Here is an 18,613-nt window from a genome sequence, read left to right on the forward strand (position 1 = left end):
AAGACTATCATGGGAAAGTATTACTACGGAGAAGTACACACTTTACAACTTGATAAACAACAGATAGTGAATTTGAATAATGCACATGTGACCGCTTTTATCATTGTCTTTTGAACTCTGGGGGGGTATTCAATCCAAGATTCCAACTTTTGGTACATCCTGATATGTCGGAATCCTGGGCCATTATCATCCAATATTACAGTAACTCGACAGTCAGAATTAAATGTTCTGACGGAAAGTCAGTGGATTGGTGAAAACGGCCATGGATTGTCCAAAAACGTCCATGAATTCGACAATCCGACAATCCCTTTCGACAAAACAGATTTGACTTTAAAAAAAAGTTGAACCTGACTGCCTTCAATGCTGTTGGTAATGGCAGTGCCGCTATTTCCGCTGGCAGAAATAGCGGCACGGATTGAGTACCCTCCTTGATCTTTAAACAATAACAATAAGGGGGATATTCAAATAGGTGTGTTCAATTTTCACGTCGGTGTTTTCACGATTTTTGCCTTATGTTCATTACAAAAAAGCTGGCGATATCCCATAGAAGCCTATGGGCTTCTTAACGAACCCACGCCGCCCCGAACGGACCCCCGCCTTGTGGAATTTCTGCTGGGACGTGTCTCTTGTCTGGTACGGAAGATCGCTAAGCCTGCTTGTGGTGATTCCAGTTTGCTGAATACCATCTAGGGAGAAGGAGATGTGAGCATAAGCCTAGCAGTCTTTGCCACTTGGTTTTAAATTCACGCTGTTATATTCGGCTTTTTTTGTGAGTCTATTCTTTTATTTAATATCATATTTTTGACAAGAAATACTGCACCAATTGTTTCTGTCTGATCTCCACTTATCCTAATCATCTGGGGTATTGGAGATTATGTTTTATTCTAGATACCATGCTGGAGTTATGAAGTGAAACTTCTTTGTGGATGAAATCCCAAACATTAGGTTCTGTTTTTCATTCTGTTATCACTTGCATTTGTGGTGTGGTTATTAAAGATAGCGCTGAGTGTTCTCACAATAAACCACTTTTTACTTATGTTTATTACCAGGCAATTAAATTACCCATCATTTTTACACACAGATATATACCCATTCATGCTTGAAAATACAAAGGAACAGGGGTACGTTCCCAAATCCATGTGTTTTTTTGATCATGACCACAAAATGTTTTTGTTATCACAGATTATTTTTTCTCGTACCTCAGGCAGGTGGATATCCCCATGCCTAGCAATACATTTGCACTTTTGTATTGTTATTCAGAATAGAGTTGAAAGCTTGTCTCTAGTGCTTTCCTCCCAACATTCTGTCCCCATCAAGCTAGATGTTTCCCCATGCCAAAAGCAGGCCTTTGTCTAAAAAAGGGGCCTGGTCCGTGAAAAGGGTGAATGGAGCATCAATTGAATAGCTCCGTTGGACACCATCCTCTAGCTGCCAGCGCCAGAATGCCAACTTGTTACAGGGATGGTATTATTAAATATAATATGATTTAAACTATAATAATATTTTGTATTTTCTTTTTAAAAATGCAGTTTTCATGTAGTTCAGGATCTTCATCTAGCCTGCAGATGTCTCTTTCCATTGACCGATGGCTGGAGCTCTCCATATGGTAAAGTGGAGATCTCTTACAACTTGGCTACAAAGTTATAAAGTGTTGCACCATTTTGTTGGTATTTTTTGAAGGATGAGTCATACAGTAATAATGGAACCACTGTTTTAGTAGTGGGAAAAAAAATAAAACATAAATAAAGAGCAACGTAATCTATTTAAGGAAATTGTTGAACTCTATTTTTCACTTCAATTTTAATAGTGGTTAACATCATTGCAGCATGCATCGAATGTATGGATTTAGAGAAAGACAGACACAGCTGATTGAACCAGACAAGAAATTTTAAAAAATGAGTCCTTGAGTTACTATGGATTCATAGAGGAGATATGGGGCATGGGGTTTGATAGAATGTTAATGTGTAAAATTCCAAACATCTGAGCTCCGTCCTCTTATCTTTTGTGTTATTACTCTGCTCCCAGTTGTAAAGCACTGGTGCTACATATAAATGTAAAAACAATAAATAAATAAATTAATAAATAAATAAATTAATGAATTAATAGTTTATGTAAAGAGGACAAGAAGTTAATCAGATCTGAAACAATTAGCTATTGTCAATGGCACTTATCAGCAATGTGTATATTGAACAGCATTTATACACCATTTATCAGCATTTCACTTAGGGATGGGTTATACAAAGGGCATTTAGTTGCTATTTCAAAATTCAGAATATCAACACTGTAATGTAGAAAGGTTTAACAAGTTGACATATCTGATAAGAATGCTGATACTGTATTCTCATAATGTCAACCTGCAGCAAATAGATATACATTTGCCAAGGTTTTTTGTTTATAGCTATTAAGTTGTTTGGCAAGTGGGCCGTTGGGCAAAGCAATGCACAAACAGTTTAATCAGTGGTTTTGCACATAAGACGCAAGCAAGAGAAGGTCAGTTGTGATAGACTACAGCAATCAGGGAGGAGGAACAGTGACTATCCCAGTATATATCACAGGCTCTGCTTTAGTAATAGTGCCATTTAGTGCCATATGGATGTAAAGCTGAGAACTGAATATCCTAACACCCAGTGGTCATAGTGGGAATTTTTAAGTTGGGTATGGAAAATGGAAAGGGATTTAGTGGTCACTCCAGGTCTTGTGATAGAGGTGATTGGCAGTGGTTACAATTTTTTTTTACTATTTACTTACCAGTGCGCACAGTATATACCTTTACTTGAAATTTCACACTTGGTCAAGTGGTGGGCTGCCCTCTCACCTTCTCCTGTTCTCCTTCCCTCGCTGGACCATGGGCAGTCCTTTTTATTCTAGCTCAGAGGCAATATTGCTGACCTCAGTGATCAGGAGTCGCGACACAATGCAGACACATTTGGTGGGAGGGTGGTATGATCACTGCTGGCTACAGTGATCGACAGTCAGGACACAGTGCAAACCATGGGAAGGGGAAACAGTGCAGCCACAGGAGGGAAGTTGGACACCACAGTGATCGAGAGTCCAGTCACAGTGCAAGGCTGCTGAAAAACTGAGGAAGATGAGAAGGTGTGCCACGGGCCAATGTAAAATAAAATTACATACTATAACGTTGTATACCGGCATGCTTTGTGCACTGCTAATACCAATAAATGACAATGAGGTACTAGAAGAGAAAACATGGACCAGGCAATATGAAGGTCAGGTTAGTGGCTACTTTCTTACATTGGACAATTTTACAACCTTATGCCATAATGTGAGCACACTACGAAGACTCTTCAGATATACAGATATATCCTCATAAACTAAGGATGTCTGCTATAGTCTAGATCAGTGGTTCTCAAACCCGATCCTCGGGACCCCACACAGTTCACGTTTTCCAGGTCACCTGACAGGTGCACTCATTACTGACTGACACATATTAAAAGATTCACAGGGGGAGCTAATTATTTCCTTTGATTCTGTTAGGAGACCAGCAAAACATGCACTGTGTGGGGTCCTGAGGACCGACTTTGAGAATCTGTGGTCTAGATTTATTAAGTGCCGAGCTGCTGATAAACCTGCGTGCTCTGATACCCCTGTGAGTCAGGATTAATTGTTAAACCACCCCTCTAAAAAAATTGTGAAGATCCACCCCTGCTTCAGACATTGCAGACAGATCTGGGCACCGACTTAAGGCAGCATGTAGGCCACAATCTGGCACACCCAGCAAGGATGTCACAGGAGTGACCACCTCATTCCAGCCTAAGAGGGAATCAGGATGTCCCCAACCAGGCCAGAAAAGGAGTATGATCTTCAGCAGTACAGACGGCACCTTCAGTCACAGTGGAACCAGACCACTTCACTCTAATGAGGCACTTTAAAGAGTACTGGAAATAATGAATGCATGCATAAATAATATAATCCCCCATGTTTATTGAGACACATATAAGAAGTAAATACAATCCACGGTAACTCTACATTTCAAAACAGTTTTCTACCTTTGGTTGATATATTGGCCTACCTATGCCTTCCTGGTACATGTTTTGGCACTGGAGCACTCACACACACACAAGCAAATAAATCAGTCACCTAAGTTTGAAATTATTTTTAAAATAGCTGATCTTTACCCTATAACAATGGGTTTATAGTCCGCTGTATATACGTCAGTAGTATAACACGAGAGATAAGGCTATAAGGATGTGAACACTATTTCTAAATGTTACATATTTCCATATACAATAAAAGACAAAGGGTAAAAATATATCACATCTGCTTTAAACATGTGTGGAACATGAGGACATTGTGTAGGATTCTTGGCTTATACGTATAAATACAGCTATGCAATGTTAATGCCAAAAGTAGATTTTTTTTCATCATAAGGAACCATATGTTGCATTAATGGCCTGTAATCTATTAGTCTATTTACTGTACATAGCTGTACAGTATATCTGTTTCCATAACATAGCAACCCAAACCTCTTCACTAATTCCAGAGGAACATTGCTTGGTTAGCAGTATAGGGTGCAGCCGGTTAACATCTGCACACTGTGCTGCTGTGACTCCCATGCTTGGTACATTGTTAAATATAATATTTAAATAAAACCATTTAGAAGTAACACTAAAGGTTTGGAAATTCAGATATTCAGATTAAAGAGAATACGGCCAGGGACAAATTGTTGAATTGTTTTCAGTAATTGTTGATGTGTTGTGTTTGGGGTGGTGATGGCATACGTTTGATATGCAAGGATTAGGGGGCTGCCTGTCCCTTAAGACTCCTGGATCACTGCTCTCCAATGCAGTGGAGATAACGAGAAATAAATGAGCAAGTAGAGCTGAGCTGGTAAGTATGGGGTATGAAAATGGGAGCAACAGAAGAGGTACGTAGTGTATTATTGGAGATGGCTAAATAAACCAGGTAAGGGGTGGTGGTTGCATTGGTTATTGGAGCCTGGATGGTAGAGAGAACATGGTGGAGGAGGGAAGCTGGGACAGGATATACAGCACAGATAGCACAAAGTACAACAAACTATGGGTATGACGCTGGTTATAGTGGTTTGATGTTAGTGCAAGAAGAGCAGACCCTTATGGCAGTGCAATACTTAGTTGTGTGTATATTGTAAGTTATGTAGTGTAAAGATGGGCCTTTTGGCAATTTTTGGCATTTTGTGATGTAGTCTATTGCTGTAGATGGTGGGTAGAGAATCTTCATTGCTATTATATATTATTGTAGAAAGAAAAATATAGTATAATGTATGTAGATCTCTTATTATATGAATGGCTGTTTACACAGAATAAGGTATACATACAGTATCCTAGAGGTGAGGATGACAGTGGTCAAAAGACTGAAGCCAGCATCCCAAAATGCAGTAAGTTAACCCTCTCCCCCTACCCTCCTAACCCTAATACTACCTTTTAGCATCCTAACTCTCCCCCAACCTGCACCCTGACCTTAACCCTCTCCGATATTGTCTAAACCTAACCTCCATACCCCGCCTCCTAGACCTAACCCCCTTCCCTGCAGCCTAACCAAACCTCCCCCTGTGTGAATGCCAAAACATCTTACAGCTTAACTCCAAGTTCTCCAATAGTGCCTAAACTTAACCCCCCTAACCCAACCTTACCCTAATCCACCCCAGCTTTTTTACATTAAGTATGCTGGCTGTCGATATTCCAGCATTGACATCCTGATCACTTTGACGTTCTGGCACCAGTGTTCTAATGGCAGTTGAGATGCTGGTGTTGGAATACAATATGCATCCAATATGTGATGTTGAGTGGTATGTACTAGGTTGGAAAAGAATAGGTTGGAAATTAAAGTGCAGCAATTATTGGTCAGTATCTGCATAGATTTGGAAAAGGGGTTTTCATCTTCTAAAAGATTTTAAAGAATAAATTAACCACAATAAAATGTGACAAAACTAGTGGTGGATTATAAATCATGGTGGACTATTACTTTAGTAGGTCACCCAATGTCCTGTGTGTACAGAAACGTTTGAGTAATGAAAGATCAAGATTCGAGAACAGTTCAAAGCCAATACTACGGATAGTACAGATGGTGTAATGGTTAGGATTACTGCGGTCATGGGTTCGATTCCCACCATGGCGGAGTTTGTATTTTCTCCCCGTACTTGCATGGGTTTACTCCGGGTACTCCGGTTTCCTCCCACAATCCAAAAATATACTGGTAGGATAATTGGTTCCCAACAAATTAACCCTAGAATGTCTGTGTGCCTGTACATGGGATAGGGAATATAGATTGTAAGCTCCACTGGGGCACCGACTGTCTAATATTCTCTGTAAAGTGCTGCGGAATATGAGTGCACTACATATACAAGAAACTGTTAATAAATAAATAATAATAATAGTTTGAATACACTGTAAGATGAAGCCTTTGTTTTTCTTTGCATATAAATACTTTAGGTGCCTACATGTATTTCTGTAGCCTTTCAAGAACTGAGTAGCTTCTTCTAAGTGTTTTATTATCAGTGTTTATCTATAAAAAGATATTATCATACCTTGTGGGCAGGTTGCTTAGAACTGCAAGTTCAACCACTATAAAAGTACTCAGAACTACAATAGGCAGTTCACTCTATAATTGGTTAGTAGTCAGGTGTATATCCTTTCCTTCATGTAAACGATGAAACGCATGTTGCCTTGATAGGGAAGGTGGGATCTTCTCAGCTTTGGGCCCCATAGCAGCTGCACTCAGTGAACTTGCCAGCAGTGGCGTAACAAAAACATTTGCGCCCCTCCCCCCGGTTAAAACACAAGAGCCCCCCTGGGGAGCTGGCAGGGGGGTCCGTGCGGCGTGGGGGTACCTGCTGTCAGGGAGATCCTGGAGGTCCCTGGGGCACTAAGTATGATTTTGTCAGGGTCCCTGCAGGGGACCTGGAAACAACGCGCTATCCACTGCCCGGCGGTGCGGGAAGCGCTTCTAACTTTAACAACACTGGTTGCACGCTGATTGGCTGAGATGCAGACAATCAGCGTGCACCCAGTGTTTTCAAAGTCAGAAGCACTTCCCACGCCGCTGCACGGCAGATAGCACGTTGTTTCCAGTCACTGCAGAGACCCCGGCAACGTCATAATCAGTGCCGCAGGGACCTCCAGGCTCTCCCTGACAGCATGTACCCCTGCGCTGCATGGACCCCCCTGCCTGTTCCCCGCTCCACCCACAAGGAGGGGGAGCTGGGTGAGTAACAATAGCGCCCACAGGCCCCCCGGAGCCTCCTCGCCGTCATGGGGGCTGCGGCGCTATAGTTACGCCACTGCTTGCAAGTTTACCAAAAATTGCACATGTAGTAACGTGCATATTTGCATGTTTTGACCTGTCTAAAAAATTGCACATTCAAAATCGCATCCAGATGTTTTCTTGTAGAAGAATCGCAAATTCAATATGGTGTGAATTTTGAATTTGCACCCTTAAAATAAGAAAAAAATAACAAAACAAATAGACCAGGTTCAGCCTGGTGAGTTTAACAGAACCATGCACAGATCAGTGAATAACCACAAAAAATATGGGAGACATTCCATTCCACAGCTGGGAGACACTTTTTATGCAAGGTCCAATAAAGGGGTCAACCTCCTGGCTTGAGATGTAAAGAGATGTAAAAAATACATTGGTTTTCACAGGTCCCAGAAGGCCTCCCCCGCATTCTGGGACTTGGCGAACCACAAGTCCCAGCATTTGGGGTATTAATGGGCCTGCTGGTTATTCTAGTTCACCTGTGAAAACAATGTAAAAAAGACACACACACTAACATGTTCACACATATTCACCCTATCCACAATCCTCTCCCGGCGCATTTACGGGAGTCCCTGTGATGTCAGTAATGTGTCACTTCTAATGTGTTTGGTAAAGTCTCCACGAGTGCCGGCCAAGGTTTATGGGCTGACTGGATATTGTTGACGGAGGCATGGTCACCAGGAGCAGTTGGTTTTGGAACCATTGGAGTGCCTGATATCCACGTAGCTATATATATTGCTTTCTGTTTGTTGCACCTCTGAATGCGAGATTGGCACATTATGTATTTTTTGTGGGTCAAGTTTGGACATGGGGGGTTATTCTGGTTTACTCCTTCTGGCAATTTCCTTCTTAGATGCACAAAACCATGTTCACTGCAGGTGGGGTAGATGTTACTTGTGCAGAGAGAGTTAGATTTGGGTGGGGTTTTACTTCAAAGTGAGATCTATATTGCAGTGTAAAAATAAAGCAGTCAGTATTTTCCATGCAGAAATAAAATAACTCACCCAAATCTAATTCTCTATGCAAATTTTACATCTGCCCCCCCCTGCAGTGCACATGGTTTTGTCCATCTAAGAAGGAACTTGCCAGAAGGAGTGAACCAAAATAACCCCCATAGTGGTGATATTGGATGCCGTGGATGCTTTTGTGCATGTGTCCTGCTGGTGTTTGTGTGGAGTCGTAGTGCAGACAGGCATGAGGAAGATCATTGGAAATGTATTTTACATTCCTGGGCAGTTGCAAGGATTAGGCTGGTCAGACACTTATATGGCATTTTGTGGGCATGTTTTTTGAGGGAAGTGTGTTGCAGGAGTTGGTTGCTTGAAGAGCCACTGGGTCGCTCCCATTGGGGCCGTGTTCGCGGTGATGGTCTGCACATAGAGTGGGGCTGGTGTGGGTTCCGATGGTGCAACCCACGGTGGTGCCTATGTGATGCAGGGTATCTAACAAAGCCAGCTGAAAATCAGCAGCAAAATTATACTGCTATGTATTGTTTGAGGAGGGGTCCAAACCAGTTTCTTGCCTAGGGCCCCATGATCACCTCTGCCTCTGCTGCCCAGATTGCATTTAGTCCAGTCATTTCCAAATACATGATTTGTCCCAACTGGTGCAGGTACAATTTAAATATGTTCAAACAAAATAAAAGGATATCCCTCCTGGAGAAATAACCAGACTGAGGGCAGGCAGATCTAGTGTACATTGTCTTAGTACAAGCATGCCACTTAACGATTGGTATAATACGCTTAGATTTATATTTCTGCAGCCAGTCCACCTGCTCTCAGGCCAATGATATTTGCCGAAACCTCCAGTACCTGGGGACTTTCCATTGCTTACAGAAGAAAGTCCTGCTCTTACACACAATAAAGGACACAATGTTTATATAAAGTGAACAGCTTCCAGTTTAATGTTTATCAAAGCACCACTTTATTCTGTTATTAACATATCTATGTTCATGCAAATGACAACAAGCTTGAGCACATTCTCTTTCCATTTCATGTGTTGTAAATGGCACCATTGTGTATGAATCCTTCTTACCTACCTTTTCTAAACATTTACATACAACTTCAACACAAAGATACAAAGACTCTTGGAGGTCCAATTAATCTTGGTTAAAAAGATGGCTTCCCCATCTCCCCATGGTATTGGAGTGACATTAAGCCAAGCAGCTCAGTAAATATTGCATCCAGGGAGCTGGTTTCCAAGAAAATAATGGGTTTATTATTTCCTATGGAAACTGAAAGCTTTCACCAACAGTGACTGTGCTTGTAACACACAAACATCTGCCAGCACAGACCTGGCATCGGGTAAAAGACATTCTGAGAACATGGTTACAAAACGTACAAGCTTGTGATGTCCAGAACCCAGAGACAAAAGATAAGTGCCATCTTGTCAGGAATGGAGCATTCCCCCCAAAACAAATACTGGGCATGTCTTCGGCTGAGTCCTGCTGCTGTGGGTATAATACAAGGGACAGGGATGGCTTATCACTCAAAAGCACAGACTGAACATTTTTGTATTCAGTGTTCTCTATTGTATGTGCACATTTGGTCATAACCATATTCTATAGATGTCGATGTGCACTTTATCCCAGCACTGGCACAGACTGAATACTGCTGATAAACATAAGAACTTTGGTAAAACAAGAGAAATGAAATGGACCATTCTTATTTTCTTTTTAAGATCCATCCACAAGACCAGGTCATATAAAATATTTAAGTTGCATCTATTTGAAAAAATAAAGAAACCTACAGTAACAATGTGAAATAATGTAGCTTGATGTTGTGTATCCATGTCTCAGAATTGTCATGTGAGTAACCACGTTCTGACATCAGTGTATCACGGGAGACATTGGGCTGCAGCGGTGTCCTGGTTCCCTCCATACAGATGACAGGAGGGAGAGCTGGATCAGCAGGGGCGGGTCCTTGTGGCCAGTGTGATAGCGGGGCTGGTTCTTGTGGCAGACAGGTAGCTGTGAGACTGGCAAAAAATAGGATTTGATGCAGACAGCCAGGTAGGTGTATGTAATGCATCAAGTAGACTGGTACATGAATGTGACACAGGCAGACAGGTAGGTGTATGTGACATGTGACTCTAGCAGACAAGTAAGTGGATGCCACACAGGAAGATAAATAGGTGGGTGTTGCAGACCAGTAGATGGATGTGACATGGACAGACAGGTAGATGGCTGGGACATGGGCAAACAGGTAAGTGGATGTGATGCATACAGCTAGGAGGATGTTATACAGACAGGTGGACAAGCAGGGGGATGTAATGCATATAGGTAGATAGATGTAATAAAGACAGAAAGCTAGGTGGCTGTGATAAAGACAGACAAATAGGCAGATGTGATGAAGGCAGACAGGCAGGTGGATGAGACCCAAACAGGTACAATAGGTGGATGAATAAGATATCACTGAGCTCGGACCTATTAGGTTAATACAACAGACCTTCTTATACACAATAAGACACATGTCTTTAGAAATACCTTACTAGTAGAAAGCCCAAATAATCAAAACACTGAACAATACCCCAAAAAAATACCACACTCATAGTCCTGGATTGTTAACTTTAGTTGGTGTATAATCTTCTTGTCCTATTCCTTAAACTTTGAATGTGTAAGAATCATTCAGTCTGGATGACTTCCACATTTATAAAGTAATTCCTGGTCTTTTTGTCCTCCAACAATCTCAATAATAATATAAAATATGTAAAGGGGAGACGGAGACAGTGAAACTCTATAGAGGTGGTAAACATTTAGTCCAGAAATAACCAAATATCAATACATAAAAATGTACATAAAACATGCAGCAAATTCACCATAAATCAACAATAGAGGCGTACCAAATGGGATGAGTGTAGAATACACCTAGTGTATACCAATGCATTTTAACTCAGAATAAAGTCTTTGTCCTGAGGTGAAATGCATTGGTGATATGACAAAGAAGCAACCAATTGGATTGGGACTGTCAAAGGAGACAGTCATCTCCCAATACAGCTCTGCAAAATCCTGATCCTGGGAGAGGTGGGCCGCTGATGTGTGAGTGTATTTTTTAAATCTATCACATTTAGTACACCACCCAGGGCTGCCATCAGAAATTGTGGGGCCCAGGACTGACAAAATAGGAAGGGCCCCCCTCCTCCCTCGATGTATAGAATGTAATGATTTTTATAACCTGTCCTTTTTAATCACCACCAGGGCAGTCCACACCACGGGGCTGTGCATGGGCAGGCCGGGGTGTCTGTGCTTGCAAGTGTGCTGTCACTGTGCAGCTCCTCTCTCCAGAATTCAGACCCGGGGCCAGATTCTCTAAGCTTCAAAAGTGAAAAAATGGAGAGTGATAAACAACCAGCCAATCAGCTCCTGTCTGACATTTTTCAAACACAGTCTGTGACATGGCAGGTAGGAGCTGATTGGCTGGCTGTTTATCACTCTCCAATTTATCAGTTTTGAAGCTTAGAGAATCTAGCCCCCGGTCACTTCTCCCCAGGCTCGTGAGGACTGTGTCTGTCTGGGATAGAGAGGGAGACAGGCACGCAGCACCAGCTCCTCATCTGTCTTGTGCAGCGTCACATCATTATGTCATGCCACATGGTGGTAGGGGATTCCTGTGGAGGACTCCCGAGTCCCGGCCTACTGCACCACCGCTGAAAATTAACTTGGAGCCGCCGTGCTCCAGCCAGCCACCACACGGGGCCCGGCTCTGTATATGTGCCGCTGTTGAATGAGGGGGCGGGTGTGTGATGGCGTGGCGGCTCAGCGGCTGACGGATAGCGGCTGTGCTTGTTCTGCTGGTGTGTATGTAGTCAAGTGAAGAGGGTGGGGGTGCTGGGAATAGAGCTGCCCGGGCCCTACCCTCTGTCAGAGCAGCAGGGCAATGGACAGTTGTCCCCATAGCACCCCCTGTCAGTGGCCCTGACACCACCATAGGTAGGTGTAAGTACCACTGATGGAGAGGTAGGTGGATGTGATGTGATATATATATATATATATATATATATATATATATATAGGTAGGTGGATGTAACACAAATGGAGACAAAATATTTGGTGTAAAGGAGGGGTCCAGCGATCATCAAGCAGTATTTAGAATAAAGACAGAAGAGATCGACTTATCCCATGCAAAAACATAGATTTTACAAATGCTTATTTTGTTGGGATGGGAAAATGTGTAAGTGATGCTTTGGTAGAGTGGATAAACTCAGAAGGAGTGATCAAGAAGTGGTAAAAATGAAAAAGTGCAATACTAATTGCAACAGAATTTTGGGCCTTATTCTGTTTGGTACAGTGGGACCGGATACGGGCGGATAGCTTTCGCAATGCCCATGTGCGGGGACCTCACACCGCTCATGGACGGGTCTCTCCGTGCAAAAAAACCTGTCCGCAAGAGAACGGTCATTGTGGGCGGCATGTGGGCGTTTTTATGGGAGCGGCCGGAATAATGAGTTTAAACAGGGGCGTACACGGGGGTGTGCACACAAAATGCATGGTGCCACAACCGCCTCGATCGGCGAACGCGCCGTGCATTTTGGCACAAAAACAGGCGGATGCCAAAGAGTGCTCATGACCACCTCTAGAGATACCGCATGAGAGCGGATGCCTGGGTCTGCTAATTAACGCTGATTACTACTCAAACACATACACCTGAATGTAATAAGCAATGCTGCAGGCTATTAAGTGAAACCCATTATTTCACTACCTGCAAGCCACACACAGCTCTCAAACACATTGGAACCTTATCTTTCTACACTTCTCAACATGTAAAGGTTGGTTTAATTTTAGGTAAGATTCATTCTGCTTATATATATGTCAAGGTAGTTATTTTATAACCATCTACACCCATTCAGTAAGTGTTTTTGTATACTTTAAAAAGCAAGACACTCAATTCACAGAAGTCGACATGTGGCAACTTTTTCACTGTAACACAAACATACCAGTTTTTTATTATGAAAAAGACACATAAGCCACGTCTAAGAGCAACAATGATGTTTTTTTTTTTTTTGTATTCTGTTTTTATTGAATTAAAGTATTCAAGTACAAAGACCAGAGAAAAAATAAACATAAGCTACAACGATTGATTCAGTTTACAAAAGGTGGCATTGTATTAACATACATCGTTACAGAATTACAGTCTCAAAAATGAAAGCGGAACAAAAAAGAGTTCCGTTATAACCAGGAGAAGGTGGGGAGGGGGGGGGGGGACTCGGGGTGGGAAGGGTTGTGGAAAAGAAGGGGGGGGGGGGGTGACCAATCGGTAAAAGTTTCATTCAGTTAGTTATAGAGTTGTGATGAGGGAGAGGGTTGATTAGGTCTTTCCGTGGGCCACCACATAGTCTTTGTAGGGGTTGGAAGATTTGTAATTTAACCACGGAAGCCATATAGCCGTGAATTCTGACATCCTATCTTTAGAGCTAAGGAGTAATTCCTCCATGTTCATGTAGTAGTCTATCCTCGAAAACCAGGTGAGGCGAGTGGGCGGAATTTGGGATTTCCAGAGGGCAGGGATCACTGCGCGAGCTGCGTTGCTAAGGTGGCGTAGTAGGGATTTTTTGTGTGAAGAAAGCGGTATTACTGAGTGATTTAACAACCAGAAGAAAGGATTGGAGGGGACAGGAGTAAGTACAATGTCTGTTGACACAGAGATTACCTCCTTCCAGAATGGTTGAATTAGAGGGCATGACCACCATATGTGGACCATAGTGCCTAGATCTTTCCGACACCTCCAGCAGTTAGGGGAGATCGACGGGGATATAGTGTGTAGGAGGGTCGGGTATCTGTACCATCGCATCAAAAGTTTATATTGAGTTTCTTTAACTTGAGTGCATATGGAGCTTGTGTGGGTTTTCATAAAGATAGACTCCCACTCTTTCTCTGAGATTGTGATATCTAGGTCTTTTTCCCACTTCCGTTGAAAGGGCATAGCTTTCTGAGGGTCATTTTGTTGTAAAATTTGATACAAGGAGGATATTATGTGTTTAGGGTGAGTGGGGGAGACACATAGGGCCTTATTCTGGTTGGAGCGGCCGGGCCGTACGCGTACGTCCCGGTGTTTTTCATGATCTGCGCATGTGCAGATACGCTAATGCGCCGGCGCGAACACTCCACAACGCCTACGGCCGGGTCTCAACGTGCGAAAAAACCTGTACGCGAGTGTACGGGTAATGGGGGCGGCATAGGGGCGTGTTGATGGGAGCGGCCGAAATAATGAGGGAAAATGGGCGTAAATATGGGCGTACACGGGGGTGTGCACAAAAAATGAGCGGTGCTACTACCGCACGATCGACTAAGGCACCGTTCATTTCGGACACAAAACAGGCGTCCGCCAACCGCCATCTCAAACCACCCCTACAGATACCGCATGCCAGCGTGCGCCTGAGTTTGCTAATTAACGCTGATTACTACTCAAACACATACACCTGAATGTAATAAGCAATGCTGCAGTCTATTAAGTCCAAAGCATGATTTCACTACCTGCAAGCCACACACACAGCACGCAAACACATTGGAAGCTTCTCTTTCTATACTTCTCCACATTTAAAGGTTTGTTTAATTTAAGGTAAGAATCTTTTTATACGCTAAGGTAGGTATTTGCTAAACAGTTAGACACATTCACTACGTGCTTTCATAGACTTTACGCAGTAGCACACTCAATCTACACAAGTCGACATGTGTCAACGTGTTCACTCTAATACTAACATAGGTTTTGTATTTAGGATACAATAACATAAACCACATCTAACACCTACAAAGGATGTTTCAGCAATGTTTGAAGCCCATGACCACTATTTTCCACACAATCTTTGTATAGTACCCAAAATAATGACCTGTACCACTATCTCATCTGCTATGATTTGGATTTGACTACACTCTGGATGTAAGATGCCACCAATCACATTATTGCACTCTCATCTCTCTAACAAAGGATTCCTACATCTGCTTATGACACTGTCAAATCATATATATTTAAAAAGTTAGGCATGTTTGTTCACAAGCTAATTTATCATGTTTGGCCCATTCACACATCTTTTTTTAGGGAGGACACATATGCATTCCTACACAAATGTACCTTTTCACCCTTGTTTGTCTGCCTCACCCACTCCATGAGGAAAGCATTGTTCTGGACCTGCTTTTACATACTACTGTAGGAGCTACCTCACCTGCACACAAACTGCTTTCTCACCTATTAAGTTGCTCTGCACATGTGCTGACACAAACTAATTAGCAGGGAAAAGTTGGATAGGAACATGGGAATGGCCATGGAGAGGGTTACACATGGGAAACTTCGACCACACTTCAACAAATGTTCAAAAATACCCTGGTCAGTAAGTACACATAAATCTAGTATTTGTTTCACACAAGAAATTACACATACCACAATTTAGATTTAATTTGTAAAATAAATTTATTTGCTGTTCAGCATCACAGCTTGACACTTTAATGTGAGAAATCAAATAAACAAATAAAATAGACACACAAATAATAAAACAGCCAGAACAAGAGGTTGCATATCTCCAAACATGTGTTACCCTGCAAATGCAATGGTGAAAGAAATGGGGACACCAGAATACGTACTGCAACAACCAGGGTGAATACTAAGCAAGATACACACCACCAAAAAAAAATATCCTGCATTTGTTGAGGTCAAAATACGAACTTTCATGCCCATGGCACGCAAATGGATCGATGGCCAACTCAGGAAGCGGATGTCCAGTGCAATTTAAACCTTTGGGCTCCAACCACAGAGGAAGTGAACCAGGTCTCATTTGGGCCCTTTTTTGCCCCTTTTAGATGGGGCCTTGGGGACAGGGGCCTTTGGCTCAGCTGGCTTTCGGCGTCTTCCCCTAGTCGACACAGGAGGGTCAGCCGAGGTGGAAGGTTGGGGAGCAGCTTGGGGTGGGGCAGCAGATGGGGGATTGTCCCTTAGGGACCTGGCGGTGGACAGCTGCTCCGCAAGAAGTTCATTCTGGCGGCTGAGGTGTTGGCCAATGCTTACTATGCCAGCCGCCAGAGTTTCATTAATGCGGTTCAAGGCCTCAACCTGCAGCTTGTTTGTGGCCTTCCACTCCGCCAGAAAATCCGCCACCTGCTGCTGACGGATCGCAGCATCCACCCCTTGCTGCTCGATCCTGTCCAGCGTCACCAACAGGCTCTCATCCCATGTCTCCTGTGGCTGGGGCTGGGGGCGACGTCTTGGTGGAGGCTGGACCACTTGCTCCACCTGTGGCTCTGCAGAGGAAGATGCTGCCGGTACATCCTGGCTTTCTGCTTCTGCTAGGATAAGAATTGAAAACAATGTCACCATCACATACGCAATAAAAAATATCTTTCTAAATACAATGCATTACTGTGACTTACCATCAAAAGCAGCAGCAAAGACCTCCGCCGGGAGCTCACTGTCCATATTGGAGATCCCCCTGATCTCCCCCACATCAATCACGTCCACGGAGTCCTGCTCCAGGGGGGTATACTCCAAATGGTCAGGCATAGGACCTCTCCCGGTGGACATGCTGTGGTTGTACCGGTCAGTCATCTTCCTCTTCAGTGTACTTTTGAAGTCAGTCCACCTACAAGTTTAAAAATACAAATATCACCATGAGATATGTGCACCACTGTGCTACGTGTAGGGTTACCACCTAGTCCCTTAAATTCCGGACACATGTTAATTACACAGGTTCTGTGGCAGTTTAAAATTAGGTGAAGTGGAGTCTTGAAGTCAGCCAGCCACAGAACCTGTGTAATTAATATGTGTCCGGAATTAAAGGGACTATGTGGTACCCCTAGCTACGTGACATTTCCTAGTGTGGGTGATCTTATGTTTTTTTGCCATATGTGTCCCTAACACACATTCATGTCTCAATTAGGAGGCATTTCAGTGTCTCATCTCATTCATTAGGCCACTAAATGCACATACATACATCACTATGCAGAAATGACATCATCCATGGCCAAATTAGGCACCTCCACCTGGTGTGAAACTACACATTCCACCATAGCTTGACAATGTGGTTATTATGGAGTAATTTAACTATGGAATGGCATACTGGGATGTGTAGTTTCTCACCAGCTACATGTGCACAGTTTGCTCATTCTTGTTTCAGTAGCATCATATGGAACATGTTACAACAACTCTTTCAAAAACACACTTTCTCTTGTCCCATCACATACTTCACATGAGCAGAACTGTGCCCATAACCTCACATCACACCAATGGTGCATGTTTCATATATCAATGTGGGTTATTAGACATGGTTGTGTTCACATGGGACATTGAAGTGTAGCACTATCTACAAACACACCTTTCTATTAGTCTCAAAACATACATGTAACATATGTACACACATATGACATCAGGGGGACAAAGACCAGGGCAATTTTTCAGCAGTCTCCAGCAGGAACTGAGGCCCTTATTCTAGTTCACTCTTTCTGCCCAAATATTTCTTTGATGGACAAAACCATGTGCACTGCAGGTGAGGCAGGTGTAAAACCCCCCCCAAATCTGATTATCTCTGCACAAGTAACACCTGCCTCACCTGCAGTGCACATGGTTTTGTCCATCTAAGAAATATTTGGGCAGAAAGAGTGAACTAGAATAAGGGCCTCAGTTCCTGCTGGAGACTGCTGAAAAATTGCCCTGACAAACACACTAACCTTTTCTTCACCGCGTCCCAAGTTCTGACCACTGGTGCCACCTGGTTCACTTCCTCTGTGATCTTCTCCCAAAGGTTTCTCCTTGCACTGGCACCCGGCTTCCTGGTTGCCAATTCAATCCATTCGCGTGCCCTGGGCACTAGAATTCGCATTTCGGCCTCTACAAATGCAGGGTTTCTCTTTCTGGTGGTGGTATCCTGCTCAGTCCTCACCCTAGATGTTGCAGCCTGTTTTCTGGTGGCCCCAGTTCTCTCACCATGCACCTGCTGGGTCACACCTGTTTGGAGAGATGCAACCTCTTGTTCTGGCTGGTTGCTTGGCCCTTGTGGAGCTGGTGGAGGTTCACCAGGGCCTGTTACTGAGGGGCCCGCTTGATCTTGCAGGCTACTCCTCTCTTGGGCCCTCCTTCTCCGCTCCTGTTCCCTCTTGTTCAGTGCATCAAGCAGGGATTGTGCTGTAGATCTCTGCAGAGCGTCCTCAGCTGCGGAATCGTCTGAGTCAGACATGTTTGCAGCAATTGTGGGCTGCATCTGACTGAATATTTATATGTTAATCTCCCGCCATGAACAAGGGGGCGTATATTTTTTCCCGCAAGGTAGATGCAAATTTACGCCGATATTTGTACATTGTATATTATACGCAGGTCTCAACGCACCTGATCAATCACCTGTATATGCATATACACAGGTTGTGGAGCATTGTGGGCTACATCGT

The sequence above is a fragment of the Crinia signifera genome, chromosome 4, assembly GCF_055691185.1.
Source record: "Crinia signifera chromosome 4, ASM5569118v1, whole genome shotgun sequence".
Taxonomy (NCBI): Eukaryota; Metazoa; Chordata; class Amphibia; order Anura; family Myobatrachidae; genus Crinia; species Crinia signifera.